The sequence below is a fragment of the Rhinopithecus roxellana genome, chromosome 2, assembly GCF_007565055.1.
Source record: "Rhinopithecus roxellana isolate Shanxi Qingling chromosome 2, ASM756505v1, whole genome shotgun sequence".
Taxonomy (NCBI): domain Eukaryota; kingdom Metazoa; phylum Chordata; class Mammalia; order Primates; family Cercopithecidae; genus Rhinopithecus; species Rhinopithecus roxellana.
Window position 1 is genome coordinate 132,802,304 of NC_044550.1, and position 17,125 is coordinate 132,819,428.

The 17,125-nt window shown below is 41.2% G+C and overlaps 1 protein-coding gene across 3 annotated transcripts in view; it reads left to right on the forward strand.

Annotated features, from left to right (window-relative positions):
• KIAA0232 (KIAA0232 ortholog) overlaps positions 1-17,125 on the forward strand; it is a 102,526-nt gene that overhangs the window by 11,863 nt on the left and 73,538 nt on the right. The window contains exon 1 of one of the 3 annotated variants that reach the window (XM_030920396.1): positions 13,570-13,615. The exons of 1 other annotated variant lie outside the window; for it this stretch is intronic. The gene's annotated coding sequence lies outside the window, so the exon portion shown is untranslated. Of the gene's footprint in view, positions 1-13,569; positions 13,616-17,125 lie in introns of those variants that run through there. One more of the 3 variants, XM_030920388.1, reaches the window with a different exon arrangement.

Below are 17,125 nucleotides of genomic sequence, written 5' to 3' on the forward strand. Positions count from 1 at the left end.
TTCTAACTACTCTGAATAATCATTTGTCATGTTAAAAATTTTCTTGGTGGCTATATTGGTTTTACTACTTTCATTAAGGCTGGATATTTTGTTCTCTGAAGTAGTCCTGTGATATAATTTCATACAAATAAGGAAGCCCAGATTTTTTATATTGCACATAGAATATTAGGTTCATAAAGTTTATAAAGGCACAGGGTTGGCTTTATGAGCCTGTAATTGTATCATACAGGGCCCTTGCTTGGTTCAATGATCTGCTGTTGTAGTTGTAGTCTTGATATTCTTCGTTTTTTGTTTTTGTTTTTGAGACGGAGTCTTGCTCTGTCACCCAGGCTGTAGTGCAATGGCACAATCTCGACTCACAGCAAGCTCCACTTCCCGGGTTCATGCCATTCTCCTGCCTCAGCCTCCTAAGTAGCTGGGACCACAGGTGCCTGCCACCACACCAGGCTAATGTTTTTGCATTTTGAGTAGAGACGGGGTTTCACTGTGTTAGCCAGAATGGTTTCGATCTCCTGACCTTATGATCCGCCTGCCTCAGCCTCCCAAAGTGCTGGGATTACAGGCGTGAGCCACCGCGCCTGGCTGTTCTTAGTTATTGTTGAACTCAGAACCCACATTATTGTTCTGCATTGGGTCCCACAAATTTGGTAGCCAGTCCTGTAAAGACTTCATAAAAACTCGTAGTAAGAACCCCTCATCCTCTCACCTCCTACCCCTGTTCCCTGTGAGTGACTACCATTAACATTATCTAATGTTAACTAATTAACTAATTACCGTTAGTTTATCCACTTGGAGACTTTTTAGAATGTGTGTATAAACAACATTGCATATTATGCTTGAGCCATTAAAAAGAAAAAACTATTTTAAATTCACACAGAGTCAGTGTGTATTTTCCTGAAATACTCCATAATGGATCAAGAATACTACAGACTTTCAGAAAATAGAGGCTCTAAAAAACTTAGCCTTAAGAAGTTGGTACTGAACTGTAGTTTTGGATTTTGGTTTGGTTTTGAAAAAGTATGCTTAACTTGAAGCTTTAGCGAAACAGTCTAAGTTTCAGTGTTAAGATAGCTATCTCTGAGATTTCACCTTCTAAAATGAAGTAAAACCTTAAGTTCGTCATAGGTGAGGCAGGAATGAAAATAAAGTTTATTCATCAGTCAGGTTCAATTGAATAAGGGATTCGCTAGGATTATTTGGTGCTGTCTTAAAAAGTGGTTAGAATTCTTGGTGAAGTAAAAGGGCTGAGGATTCTTAGAAGTAGCTGCAGAAAATGGGTAAGAGGAGAGTGAGCTATCACTAGTTAACAGTTCTAATCTGTTAGGGCATAGTGTTAGGGACCTTAGATAAACCATTTCATTTAAGCCTCCTTCACAACTCTGAGGGAGATGGGATGATTGTCATTTTACAAATGAGGAATCTACAACTCAGAGAGATCCCAAAAAACTTCCCTGTGGTCACAGGTAATATATGGCAGAGCAGGAGCCCAGACTTCCATCCTTCCAACTTAAAGTTCATGTTCTTTCCACTGCCCTACTCTACCTAGAGATTTATTCATTCACAAAATATTGGTTGACTGCCTACAGTGGGCTAGGTACAGATGCCAGGATGGATTAGACATCCAGGAGGTTTACTGGGGAGTAAGGGTAAGGCGAGAGGAAGCAGGAGTAGTATGTAGTAAAAGCCTTTTGACTTCCACTCGGTCTGATTTCTGTGAAAGGAGAGAGGAGAAGAATAGTGCATAGGAGCAGCCTCAGATCACTGTACAGTTCTGAGAAAGTCTTGACCAAGCTGATAGGAAATTCTCATGCTGAAGCCGTGCATCCTTCTCCAGGCAGAAAGGCCTGAGTCTGTTACCCTTTTGGATTAAACCATTAGTTGGGGGCAGCCTGATGGAAGCACGGCTTGGTGTCAGTGCTGTTGCGACTCTGAATATGTAGCAACTTGAGGCTGTCAGCTTGATTTCCTGTAGCAGCTTCTCTTGAAGGGTGATCTGAGCAGGGCACCCTCATAGTAGCTGCACACGGTCCTGTCCTGGTGTGTTTGGGTGGAAAGACTGATAATACAAATAAGCAAGTAGATGCATATATGAAGTGAAAAATTAGTGCCAAGGGGAAAAACAGAGCAGAAGATGGGGTGTTGCATTGTATGTGGTGGACAAGGAAAGCCTCTGTTGATTCTTGAGCAGAGACCTGAAAAGTAAGAAAGAAAGATGTGGAGACACCTGAGGAGCAGAGCATTTCAAGGGGTAGGGGAGAGCAAATGAAAGACCTTGGTTCTGCATCCATGATGAAGGTACGCCTAAGAGGGTTTGCTGATGGATGAGATGTGGGATGTGAGAGGAGAAGCCATCGTAGTGTGGAGTTGCCCTTTACTGACATGAGGAAGGTCATGGCAAGGGTAATGGTGGTGAGAAATGCGGGTTGTGTTGTTTGACTTTAGACAAGTTATAAGTTTGAGGTGCCAGTTAGATACCTCCTTGTCTAGTAGCGTAGTAGCATTAGAATTCTGGAATTAAGGAGAAAGAAGCAGGGTAGAGGGAAAGGGTGGAGCAGTGTCTGCATAGGTAGTATTTATAATCATGGGGCTAGAAGAGGTAAGCCAGGATTTTGCTGTTAAATAAGGCAGACACAAGCCACATGTGGCTTTTGAACTTTGCATGTGGCTAATCTGAATTGAGATGTGCTGTGTCAAATACACACCAGATGCCAAAGACAGTGTGAGAAATTACAGTGTAAAATATATCATTAATAATTTTTATCTTCATTATATTTGGAGTGATATTATTTTGGAAATATTGGGTTAAATCAAACATTATTAAAGTTAATTTCACCTGTTTCCTTTTTAATATAGCTACTAGAAAATATATTTATTTATTTTTGAGCTAGGGCATCACTCTGTCACCTAGGCTGGAGTTTGATGGTACATTCACAGCTTCTTGCAGCCTTGGTCTCCCAGGCTCAAGTAGTCCTCTCGCTTCCGCCTCCTGAGTAGCTGGGACTATAGGCATGCGCCACTACATCCAGCTAATTTACTTTTTTTCTTGAGACTGGGTCTCACTATGTTGCCCAGGCTGAGCTCGAACTCCTGGTCTCATGCAATCTGCCTGCCTTGGCCTCCCCAAGTGCTGGGATTACAGGAATGAACCACTGCACTTGACCTGGAAAATTTTAATTACATACATGACTGGCATTATTTTGCTGTTGGAGGCACTGGTGGAGGAAGTGAATGGAAATAGAGAAGTCCAAGGACAGAGCCTGGAAAGCTGGGAGGAGGAGGAGCAGCCAGCAGAGGATCCAGAGAAGATGTGGACTGGGTGAGGAGAGGATGATGAGAGGTGTGGTTTGTGTGTAAGTGAGCTGCACTAAAATTTCTTTAGAACTTGTGTAAAAGGAAGGAAAGTATCAGAAACTAGGTCTACTTAATATGTAGTATGTGGAATTGGTTATTCGTAGAAGTGAACAAGTCCTGGAGATGGTCTGTAGGATCAGAATAAGGTCGGGATCCTTCCCTATATTGTGTTTTGTTTTGTTTTGTTTTGTTTACAGACAGAGTCTTACTCTGTCATCCAGGTTGGAGTGCAGTGGCACAATCTCAGCTCACTGCAGCCTCTGCCTCCTGGGTTCAAGCGATTCTTATGTCTCAGCCTCCCAAGTCACTGGGACTACAGGCGTGTGCCACCACCCCTGGCTAATTTTTGTATTTTTAATAGAGACAGCATTTTGCCATGTTGGTCAGGCTGGCCTCAAACTCCTGACCTCAGGTGATCTGCCTGCCTTGGCCTCCCAAAGTGCTGGGATTGCAGGCGTGAACCACTGCACCTGACCATATTTTTCTTTTTTAAGTGATTTTCATGCCACTTGTTTAAAGAAAGCTCTAACGTAGCCTAACTGAGGAATCAATCATGATAGTAGAAAAGAAAGCACACATTTATAAGATTTGACACAGTTAGTGCAAGAAGGTGACTCTTACGGCCCTTAAAACTTTGGTCACAGGGTTTTCTTTCATCTTGTAATCTTCACTTAGTAATAACTACCATAAGAATATCTTACCTGCCTTTTGCCATTTCTGAGCTCATAGGATTTCTTTGAGAATGTTCAAGTAGGCTCCTTGAGTGGACTTAGCTACCATGATAGGAGGGCTTTGTTTCCATTCTTAGTTTTCTGGTTTATATGTTGGTCATGTGGTTACGTTAGTCAGCATCCTTTGGCACTGCCTTCTGTCCTGATCATCTCATAGAGTACAGGAACAGACTTAGGGACATTTACTGACAACGGTCAGTTGGAGAGCCTTCCTCATGCAGCATGGCGGATTCTTTTTAATATGTTGGTAGCTATATCCGTGTAGTATCAGGCAGATTTTTTTTTCTTTAGACATTATACTTTTTTCCTCTGTATTTTATTATTTCATTTCCCAAAAAACACACTTGCACATTTAAGAACAGTGTTTTAACAGTTTTTTCCCAAGCCATGAGATAGAAACTCTCATGGAAACTGAAGCTCCTCTGAGTGGAACTTGCTTGGGCCTTGCCAGGGTGGGCAAAAGATGACGTTGGAAAGGATCAGGTAGCACTCTGCGTTTTGCTGTTGGCTAAAGTGGGGTCAGAGCTGGTTGCCATTTTCTCTCCGTCTTGAGGTTCAGGCCTGTCATCTTCTTAAAATGCCTCCAGGCCTGTTGGGACAGTGAACAGTAATGGCCAAACTAAAAACTTTAAGGGTATTATAGGCTAAATGCAGGGAAAAAGGCTTCGCTTTAACCGTCAGCAAATGTATAAAGAGGGCCGGGTGTGGTGGCTCACATCCGTAATCCCAGCACTTTGGGAGGCCAAGATGGGAGGATCGCTTGAGTCCAGGAGTTTGAGACCGGCCTGGGCAACATAGCAAGATCCCATTTCTTAAAAAAAAAAAAAAGCTTAGCTGGGTGTAGTGGTGTATGCCCATAGTCCCTGCTACCTGAGGCTGAGGTGGGAGGATTGCTTCAGCCCAGAAATTCTAGGCTACAGTGAGCCAAGATTGCACTACTGTGCTCCAGCTAGCCTGGGTGACAGAGGCAGACTGTGCCTCTCAAAAAAAAGAGAAAAGAAATAAATAAAATTGTATGAAGGAAGGGCTACAAGTTAGACGAGGAGTGAATAGTATGATAGAAAGGGCACCAGCTTTGGAGATAGGGCACATACCTGGTGGCCCTGGTTTTGACTCTCCACGGGACCCTGAATACCTGTCTAAATTTCTTAATCCATGAAATGGAAGGTTTGGCTTAGTTCATGCTTTTTCATGTGAATGCAACGTTTGATGCTGAGTAGGTGCTCAGATGTTGATTGAATGAACAAGGAATAAAATAATTATAGAGAGCCTAGGCACTTAAGGCATGAGCTAGGGATCAAGGTGATGGGGAGATGGGTATTGGCCACCCCTGCTCCTCACCTGTCCCACCTTCACCTGTGTAGCGTAGCATTGGCATCTACTACTTTAAGACATGTTTGAACAACACTAGATTAGATGATCTCTTTCTAAGCTTAAATATGTCATGCTTCTGATGCTGACACCAACTCTTCTCTTTCTTCTCGCTTAGGTGCTTTATTTTTGAGACAGGGTCTCGCTGTCGCACAGGCTGTAGTGTGGGGGCATGATCATCGCTCACTGCACCCTTGACCTCCAGGGCTCAAACGAGCCTCCCACCTCAACCTTCTGAGTCTCTTGGACTACAAGCATGTGACATTATGCCTGATTAATTATTTTTTTGTAGAGATGGAGTCTCCCTGTGTTGTCCAGGTTGGTCTCAAACTCCTGGGCTGAAGCCATCCTCCTGCCTCAGCCTCCGAAAGTGCTAGGCTTCCACACGATGCCCAGCTTCTGTGTCCTATTTACTAAGATAAAAGTTGCACGAGAAAAAATGCAGTTTCGTCAGGTGTAGGGGAGGAAGTCAGAGGTGCTGTGTTTGTTTCCTAGGGATGCTATAACGAAGTATCACAAACTTTGATGGATGGCTTGTAACAACAGAAGTGTATCTTCTCACAGTTCTGGAGGCCAGAAGTCCAAAATCCAAGTGTTGGCAGGGCTGGTTCCTTCCAGAGGTTCTGAGAGAGAACTTGGTCTATGCCCCTCTCTTAGCGTCTGGTGGTTATTGGCAATACTTGGCATTTCTTGGTTTGCATTGGTACATTACTGCAGTTCCCGCATTTGTCTTCATGTGGGATTCTCCCCTGTGTGCCTCTGTGTGAATTTCCCTCTTCTTATAAGGACATCAGATCAATGAATTTGAGTCTCTCATCCAATTTAAGTGGCTCATAATCCAGTGTGACCTCATTTTAACTTCATTACATTTTCGCAGACACTATTTTCAAATAAGGTAATATTCACAGGTGATGGAGTAAGGACTTGAACATATCCTTTTTGGAGGAAACAGTTCAGTCCACAGCAGGTGTTAAAGTTGGGGGTAAACAATGTCTTAAAAATTGTGACTCATGGCCGGGCGCAGTAGCTCACGCCTGTAATCCCAGCACTTTGGGAGACTGAGGTGGGTGGATCACAAGGTCAGGAGACCGAGACCATCCTGGCTAACATGGTGAAACTCTGTCTCTACTAAAAATACAAAAAAAAACATTAGCCAGGCGTGGTGGCGGGCGCCTGTAGTCCCAGCTACTTGGGAGACTGAAGCAGGAGAATGGCGTGAACCTGGGAGGCGGAGCCTGCAGTGAGCTGAGATCGCGCCACTGCACTCCAGCCTGGGCAACAGAGCGAGACTCCGTCTCAAAAAAAAAAAAAAAAAAATTGTGACTCATTTCCTCAAATTCATTTCTTTTCATTAGAGCCAGGTCTGTCAGAGGAATTGGGATGAAACAAACCAAAAATTCATGTCTGCTAGGAAGTATCGATTTGGCCTCAAGTCAAAATGGTGGATGGCATTGCCTTAGACTATGTAACTATTAGAAAGACTCTTATAGAGACTAAGAATTCTGTTTTTTACACATCGGGTTTTTGCTTTGAGATTAGTTGTTTCGTTTTTGTTTGTTTTTTGAGACGGAGCCTCGCTCTGTTGCCAGGCTGGAGTGAAGTGGTTTGATCTCGACTCACTGCAACCTCTGCCTCCCAGGTTCATGCCGTTCTCCTGCCTCAGCCTTCTGAGTAGCTGGCACTGCAGGTGCCTGTCACCACGCCTGGCTAATTTTTGTATTTTTAGTAGAGACGGGGTTTCACCGTGTTGGCCAGGATAGTCTCCTTTTCCTGACCTCATGATCCCCCCGCCTCGGCCTCCCAAAGTGCTTGGAATACAGGCATGAGCCACTCTGCCTGGCTGGCTTTTGTTTTGCATATGCTCTGCTTTCTTTTTCTTTCTTTTTTTTTTTTTTTTTTTTTGAGATGGAGTCTCACTCTGTTGCCCTGGCTAGAGTGCAATGGCATGATCTCGGCTCACTGCAACCTCCATCTCCTGGGTTCAGGTGATTCTCCTGCCTCAGCCTTCTGAGTAGCTGGCATTACAGGCGCCCACCACCATGTTCTGCTAATTTTTGTATTTTTAGTAGAGATAGAATTTCACCATGTTTGCCAGGCTGGTCTCGAACTCCTGACCTCAGGTGATCCGCCTGCCTTGGCTTCCTAAAGTGCTGAACCATCGTGCCCGGACTTACATATGCTCTGTTTTCTTGATGTGTTCTGATTTTATTATATTTGAAAATTTGGGGCCGGGCGTGGTGATTCATGCCTGTAATCCCAGCACTTTGGGAGGCCAAGGTGGGCAGATCACCTGAGGTCGGGAGTTCAAGACCAGCCTGACCAACATGGAGAAACCCCATCTCTACTAAAAATACAAAATTAGCTGGGCGTGGTGGCGCACACCTGTAATCCCAGCTACTCAGGAGACTGAGGCAGGAGAATTGCTTGAACCTGGGAAGTGGAGGTTGCGGTGAGCTGAGATCATGCCACTGCACTGCAGCCTGGGTAACAGAGGGAGACTCCGTCTCAAAAAAAAAAAAAAAGAGAAAATTCGGAGGAAAAGACTTTGCTCATTATATTTGTTTGAATTCTGTAAATGAAGTAAGCAGAATGGCAGAAATGTCATTTGGTAACATTTTCTATAGTTTTGGGTCACACAGAAGATGCAGAGCCCGGTTGGCTCCTGGGCTCATCACTGTGAAAGGTTATGTGAGGGGGGTGATACCAAGAGCCCCGTTAGGAAGGGCAGGCAGGTTCTTAAGGGTTTGTTCAGTTCAGCAATGCTTTTCCAACAGCTTATTAACGGAGTGTAGTGGGAATACAAATATAAATATAGACAGAGTTCTTGATAATTTGGTCATAGGATAATTTGTAATTTTCTTAGTTTGTAGAAAATTAAGTTCAGCAGCTGGGTATTGAACCAGGATGTGGAATTGTCATCATTTCACCAAATCTTGATGTGTTAGACCTGTTGTGTCCAGTAGAACTTTGTTTGATAATGGAAATGTTCACTGTCTTTTCTTTTCAGTATGCACTGGCTACATGGGGCTATTAACACTTGAAATGTGGCTTGTGCCATTAAAGAACTGAATTTTCAATTTTATTTAATTTTAATAATTTTAAATGTAAATAGTCACTAGTGGCTACCATATTCATTGGACAGTGCAGTTCTAGAGATTCAGTTCACCTTTGTTCAAAGAATAAGTGGATAGTGGTTATAAGAGACTGAAGAGATGCTACTAGGCCAGGCATGGTGGCTCATGCTTGTAATTCTGGCCCCTTGGGAGGCTGAGGTAGGAGGGCTGCTTGAGCGTAGGAGTTCGTGACCAGCCTGAGCAACGTAGTGCAACCCTGTCTCTACCAAAGAAAAAAGCTGGACTTGATGGCCACACACTTGTCGTCTTAGCTATTCTGGAGGCTGAGGTGGGAGGATTGCTTGAGCCCAGGAGTTCTGAGCTGCAGTGAGCTATGATCACTTCACTGCACTCCAGACTGGGTGACAGGACAAAAGAGGAAAAAAAAGAGAACGGTGCTATTAAGTGGCTTACAGTGCTTAGGACTTTAGTTAGCATATCCATGTTTTTAAATGTAGAACATAGGGTTTTCATAAAGTAGAAATGTGGATTCTGGTTTATTTGCAGTACAAAGAAAAATACAGGGCCTTCGAGGATGGTCATTTTGTGCGTGTGCTGAAATCACATTCTTTTAGCTCTGGAAGTTATTTGTAAACATGCCACCATTACCTTCCAGATTAAGTTTGTGTCCCTCACTGTGTATTGCACATAGTAAATACCCGCTAAATGCTGGTGGTTTCTGCTGTTTATATGCAGTAAAGGGGCCGTTGATCCTGAGAGGGCTGTTAGTTCCTTCATGAGTGTCACAAGTTGAGTTCTCTGGGAAGGCGGGAACTTTGGGAAGCAGATGCAGACAGTTTAGCTTGCAGAATGTTGATTAGGGCTTGCCTGTAGGGTCCAGACTCAGGGAATGGAGAAGTTGAGCTACCTTGCATGCCCAATTATAGCATGGCCTTGGCCAGCCCTGTTAGAATAGCCCTTTGGAGCTGTCCTGGGTTGGGTTGGGTAGCCAGGCCTGTACACTCTCTCTGTCAGTCAGGATGACTTGCCTGGAAGAGGGCAAGATGTCGGGTGAGGCAGTTCTCTGTAGCCACAGCAGTATTTGAAGGGGCTGATGGAGCAGTCTGGTCCTTCAGTTGAGGGTCTGGGTTGTACATCACAGCATGCCACAGTTAGACAATATTTTTCTTAGAAATTTTTTTGATTGATTTCATTTGACTCATTGGTTGACCTTCTGGAGAAATATGGGGTAAGTCTCTTCCTCTTTCTCTGTGACTCTTCTCGACTCCCCCACCCCACCTCCCCACTTACTAAATAACTATGTGTGTGTGTGTGTGTCTTATGTATGAACAGAGTTACAGTGCACAATTAGCCTTTTCTTCTGGTGGAAGCTGACTCCAACCAGAATGCTTCATCTTTACCTCTTCCCCAAGGACATAAAAACAGAAAGGGGATTTTGCTATAACATAGAATACAGAGGGGTGATTCAGATATAGAGCAAGGTGTGGTATGTTGGTGATGTAAGGAGCACAGAAGAATGAAATTAATTGGTATGAAGTTCTCTCAAGGAAGGAAAGAATGACAGAAGATGGAAAGAAGAGTAATAGTCAAATATGAGTGCATATAGCTGGGAACAGTGGCTCATGCTTATAATCCCAACACTTTAGGTGGCTGAGATGGAAGGATCACTTGAGGTCAAGAGTTCAAGACCAGCCTAGGCAACATACTGGACATACTTGAGCAAGATACTCTGTCTCGACCAAAAAAAAAAAAAATTTAGCCAGGTTTGGTGGGTGCACACCTATAGTCCCAGCTATTGTGGTGGGTGAGGTGGGAGGATCACTTGAACCCAGGAGTTCTCAGCTGTAGTTAGCTATGATTGTACCACTGCACGCCCAGCCTGGATAACAGAAGAATACCTTATCTCTTGAAAAAAATAAAAATGAGTGCATATATATATATGTATGTGGACTTTCTCATATTAATTGAAGCCCAGATCCCTTAAGTTCAAATGGAGATATTCCATGAGTACTTGGAAATATAGACTGAGAAGACAAGGTAAGAGAAAGATTTGTAGGGGGTGACTTTTTATACATTGCACAAATCTTTGACGTTATCAAACATGAATGTCAAACATTGAAACATGAATGTTTAAGGGCCTGCAACACAGCTCTCAAGTTATATAGTTACTGGTAGTTAGGTAATAGTTGGAAGATTCCAATAGTTATGTAGTTACTGGTAGTTAGAAAATACTCGAAAGATTCATTTGCATAAGATTACCCTGATTAAAATTTCAAATATAATAATTTCTTTCTTTCTAGAGTTGTCTAATTTCATATTCACTTACAGAGAATGCTTTTTACTAACCTCAGAATCAAGTATTTCATGTTAGAGAACTTGACCAGAATTTATAAAAAAGGAATAACCAATTTTATATCTGACATGAGTCATTTAGTCATTTGGAAGTGGATTTTTATGTTTAATGTTTGGATTGTTAGCTATTTTTCTTCCATGTTTGTTTTTGCTTCTCTGAGCCATACAGTTTGTATTTTTCCTAACTATTTTCTTCCTTTACATTTACGTGTAACATGGTATTGTGACTTGAACATATCTGAAATTTTAAGGCAGTATCCTTGTAGGGCTCTACAGACAGTCTGAGGGGAGAGGTTTTAATTAACATAAAATTCCAATCCAAAATGTGTCACCTTTGTTAAGTATGGTACTTTGCTGAGTATTTAAAATGTGTTTTTGAAAATGTTACATGTTAACCTGTCTTTAAAGTATTTGTATTTGAGGTTTTGAGAAATTTATCTGTTTTATTAATTTAGGGAGAGTTCCGTAAGATCAACATCACAGCTAGCAGGAATTCTCAATGTGTTTCCCAGATTCAAGGATGCCTTAAAGTACAATTAAATTTGGTAGCATTTCTAACACTTTTAGTAGCTGTGCCTAATACTTAGCAAATATTTGTTAAATACAGGTATTCCTGCTCTGGCAGGCCTCCCTCCGCCAGCCCCTGGAGTGCTCCCTCTTGTTCTGGTCCATGAACCCTAGTGTGCCATACTCTGCCATCCTCAGTTTAGAGCCACTGACCAGTTGGGTTCATTACCAGTGGAAGCTTTGCCATTAACATCCCATTGTCAGACAGCTGTCTTTTAGTCCATTAAAAACTGTGATTGCTTTGTAAAGTGTAAAGAAACTTAAGATCACTTTAATGATGGTAAGTACGTTTTTGATACTAAAATGCCTGCTTCACTGTTGTGTAAGTAGTGTGCACTGATATAGGTAGGGCGTGGTGGACTCTGCCCTTGTAACCATTCCAGAGAATGCGTTGAGAATGAAGACAACCAGTAAGTCCCTAAGTGTATGTGGGAAATGGAAAAATGTGGAAGTTTCTGATACCATTTAAAAGGGAATACTAATTGATTTGCTGTATAGAATAGTACAATTTATGCAAGTTATTTAAAGGAAAGAGAAGGAGAGGGATATAATTAATGATCTTATTCCTAAATTACATCTTCAGTTTAACTTTTTAATCCTGGGAATTCAGGATTTAAAGACCTCAGGTCAGGTGATCTATACCTTGCTTATATTAATAACTTGGGCCTTGGGGAAAATTCTTTCTGATTAGAATGTCTCCTGTTTCCCAAACTGTGTTCCAAGGAAGCAAAAGGGGTCAATGAATGAATGAATGAATGTTCTCCACTACTTTGTTTCCTTCTTGTAGGTTCCGAGTGCATATTAGCCTGTTAAAGGTTTCAAGATGTCCTGAAATAAACCTGCTCTCGTTTCAGCTTTGGTATTTCCCTAATTTATGCAAAATGAAGAAGTTTATAGCAAAGGAATATATATATATATATATGTATTTTTTTTTGAGATGGAGTCTTGCTCTGTCCCCCAGGCTGGAATGCAGTGGCTCGATCTCCGCTTACTGCAAGCTCCGCCTCCCGGGTTCACGCCTTTCTCCCGCCTCAGCCTCCCGAGTAGCTGGGATTACAGGTGCACGCCACCACGCCCGGCTAATTTTTTTGTATTTTTAGTAGAGATGTGGTTTCACCGTGTTAGCCAGGATGGTCTCGATCTCCTGACCTAGTGATCCACCCGCCTTGGCCTCCCAAAGTGCTGGGATTACAGGCTTGAGCCACCCTACTCATCGAGGAATATATTTTTATGTCACCCAGAATGTACTTTGGGGAAACTGTAGCAAGTTATCCTTTAAATGATGACACTGTTTATTTAAATATCTTCTTAAGGTCCAGAAGAATTACTATAGTTATCTTCAGAACCATATCTAAAGACTTGATTTAATGTTGGAAGCATACAATTAATGGATGAGAAATGAACATATGTACTACTTTGATCCTATTCTGAGTTCTCTAGTGTATATCTTTTTGCATAAACAAAATTTTATTTGGACTCTTTAAAATTTTTAACTATTAGGATATGAATCAGATAATCCATATAAACTTTTTGTATAGAATTAGATTATTGACAGATATAAACACATTATTGAAGTATTGCTTCTTACCTAAGTCCATTTTGGAGAACTATAATTTGTATTACTTGGCTATGGCATTTATAGTAATTTTAAAAAGTTAACTCACTGTCTTACCAGTGAGTTACAGAATTTCATGCTACCTTTCCCCCACTCATTGAAACTCAGAAGATATTTGTGGTTTTGAGTTTAGTAGTTGAAAGCTATAGAATTTATATGCCCAGACATTTTGAGGGCCAACAGTATCACGTTGTAAAATTATTTTGGTACACTATGATCTAGTATTTTATATGATGAAATGTTTCAACGTTGACAAAGTGGGTTTCATCATGCTGGAGCTCTTTGCATTTTCAAAAAGTGTAAAAATTATTTATTTTAGTTTTTTTCCAAGTAAGCTTAGGATTTTTGAAATTTTGCATTTCTTAATGTGTAGATGTTTCGGTTTCTCCTAATTGAAATTTTTAAATTTCTAAAATTTAGTTGTTTCATCCCTTTTCCAACAATTTATCTAAAAGCTTTCAGAATTTCATAATAATGTTTTATCTTGTTTTTGCATTTTGTTTGGTAGCTATTTTGTTATCTTTTGCAAGGAAGGAGGAGGATTTGCTTCAGTTGTAAGTATATACATTTTCCCCTTCCCCTTGGGCCCAAATGTTTTATCCTTTGTCCTGTAAAGCGTCTGATGTGAGGTTTACCCTTGCTAGGTAAAAAAGGCATTTTTTGTAAATCTCCATAACCTTTTGAAGGCATAAAAACTGCCATTTTGTAGCCCTGCTAAAGAATTTTGACATCTAATTGGTCTAAATGAACTAAATGTGTACATTGGTTATTATAATTTGATAACTTGTAAAAAAAAAATTTAATACAGCAGTCCAGCTTTTCAAACCAGAAATATTAACAGATGAATAAGAATCATCAAATAACTGGAATCAAGTAAAAATTGACATAAAACAATGTAACTTTGCATAAGCAGTTCATCTCCATAGTACAATTAAACAATAAGTTCAAACAGTAAGAATTAAAGCAATAAGAGGCTGGGCGCAATGGCTCACACCTGTAATCCCAGCACTTTGAGAGGCTGAGGCGGGTGGATCACGAGGTCAGTGGATCGAGACCATCCTGGCTAACACGGTGAAACCCCGTCTCTATTAAAAATACAAAAAATTAGCCGGGTGTGGTGGCGGGTGCCTATAGTCCCAGCCACTCGGAAGGCTGAGGCAGGAAAAAGGCGCGAACCCTGGGAGGCGGAGCTTGCAGTGAGCCGAAATCGCAACACTCTACTCCAGCCTGGGTGACAGAGCGGGACTCCGTCTCGAAAAAAAAGAAAGAATTAAAACAATAAGAACATACAGGCTGATCGAAACTTTCAGGTCTGTGAGCATTTGACAGTAGCATGGTCAGTAGAGGAAAGTTTATCCAATGTGCATAGAAAGCTTTTCCCTTTTATTTAGTCTCATTACACACTAGTCAAATTACACTCTCATTTGTTTTGTTTTAATAGAAGTCTGTTTAGTACCTGTCAATCTATGTAGAACTGATCGCTTTCACCTACACTTTATCATCATAAAATTGGTTTTTTCTTTTTATATATGTATCCATTTATTTATTTATTTAAGACAGGGTCCTGCTATGTTGCCCAGGTTGGCCTGTACACCTGGGCTCAAGTGATGTTCCTGCCTCAGCCTCTCCAGTAGCTAGGATTATAGGCACACACCACAGCGTCCAGCTTTTCTTCCTTTTAAACATAAAGATTAACCAAATGTGTTACAGGCTTGCAATTTATGAAAACATTTCCTAGTTCTCTTGCTATCAAGTAGTAATCTTGTCTGTAAGAACAATCCTGTTTATGAAAATATTAATAATTCATTTTAATTGTCACTGGAGAATATTATGTGATTTTATTTCTGATAACTAGTAAGGATGGAATTTCTCAATCTTTATGCAGTTTTTCCTCTTTTCATAGAAAGAACTCAAGTCTCATACTAGTTTTGTTGATTACATTACTTTTTTAAAAACCTTATTCATTTCCTGGGACTTGACACACTTCTAGAATGGGGAAGAAAACTGTAGGTCTGATTGTCCATTTCTACATAGCTTTTCAGAAACCTAGAGTAAACTAGTTTACATAATTTAGTTTATAGCCCTTGGTTCCTGTTTTCAATGTTTGAATTCCAGTTTGGGTTGTAGATTCTTTATGGATTTTCTTTTCTGGGTGTAAATTGGCTTTGGAGCCATGTTACCTACTGAAGAGAATAAGCATTATCTTGGGTTCCAAATTCGTGTGCTGAGATCAGAAAATAACAGACAAGGCCAGGCACAGTGACTCATGCCTGTAATCCCAGCACTTTGGGAGGCCAATGCAAGTGGATCACTTGAGGTCAGGAGACCAGACTGGCCAACATGGTGAAACCCCATCTCTACCAAAAATACAAAAATTAGCTAGGTGTGGTGACGTGCACCTGTAGTCCCAGCTACTCAGGAGGCTAAGGCAGGAAAGTCGCTTGAACCTGGGAGGTGGAGGTTTCAGTGAGCTGACGTCATGCTACTGCACTCTAGCCTGGGCAACAGAGTGAGACTATGTCTCAAAAAAGAGAAAAAAAATAACAGACAAGAATTATGTATAAATGTATAACTACTTAATTGTGTGTTCGCACTGCAGGCAAATATTATTTAGGATTTTGGTGAAAAGTAATAGAGTCCAAAAGCCAGAGTCTTAATATTTCAGATGTCTGTTTTCTTTATTCTCTTTTCTATATTCTTTCTTTTACTTTATGTTATATATCCTTTATGCCTTCCCCCTCAAGGCTTTTCCTTGTGTGAAAGTCCTATAAACACCCAAACTGAATAATTATGAAAAGACAGTTGCAGGTAATGCTGAGTCTTGGGTACCGAGCACATCAACAATGTGAGTACGAACTTTGTAGTGAGAAAGGACCAGTTAAAAATAGAGTTCAAGCATGACTTGCAGAAGTACCGTACTAGATCAAAGGGAATGGTAGAGGGCTTCAGTGGGAAGAGTACAAGTTGCTTTACCTAAGGTGAAAGCCTGCTAATATAGGATGGGAAATACCTGAAGGAAAATTCCGAGAATTCCGAGAGGGTTGTGATTGTCTCGATATCACTGACACCGTGCACAGTGCCTTGTACACTAGAAACCTCTAGGACATGGGATTGTGAGAGAATGAGTTAAAATTCCTATGTTAGTTAGTCCCTGCCTGTGGATTCAGAATGTGATTGGAGTTGGGTTTTTTCCTCCCACCTGCTAGTATTACGAATATCGTTTTATTTACCAGACTTCTCTTTTTCAGAATTTACTCTCCATTTAGATTTGGGAAGTAGTTAGTTCAGCACAGTTTTGATCACCTGCCAAGGCCTAAGCATTCTACTAAATAGTACATGTGGAGTATGTCACAGTTTGACCTGAAGAACTTTAAGCCTTATCTGATAAGGAACCCATTCCCAGGAGGCAGTTAGAGAATAGTGTAAAAGGACGTCATCACAAGGCAGAAGGCCATGAGGACAGCCAGCATCTGTAAGTGTTGGGAGGAAGACCATGGTATGCCCTTAAATAATTAGAAAGGGCTTCTTCAGAAAGGCAGGGCAGGAATGATTCCATTGCCAGTTGGGTGTTAGTGTTTCAGCCATATCTGTGCTTTCTGAAACTTTTATGATCCTTTTACTTTTGTCCCCGATAGTTGTCTATGTTTACCAGAATGATAGTTTCAATAATGTTAGATTTCAGAGTTGTTTCCTATTAACAGCCCCATATTCTACCCCTTGAAGTGGTCATTAGGGCTAGTGATACCTGCCCTATTGAAGTGAAGTGAGGCTAAGAGACTTGCTTTGACTCATAAAATGTGAGTAGCTCACTTCCAAGAGGAAGCTTTCGAAGTACCAGTGCCAGCTTTGGTTCAGATCTTATTTTCTCTGGCCCCCTGGACTAGCAGGGTTCAAGATGATGGCCATTTTGTCACCCTGTGTCCCAGAATGATTATAATGAGTGATTACCCTGAACATTTCTGCCAATCCAGGATGAACACATAGTATGAGAAGGATATAAACCTTTGTGGAAGTCCTAGCAAGAGAAATTAAGCAAGAGAAAGATATAAAAGGCATCCAAATCG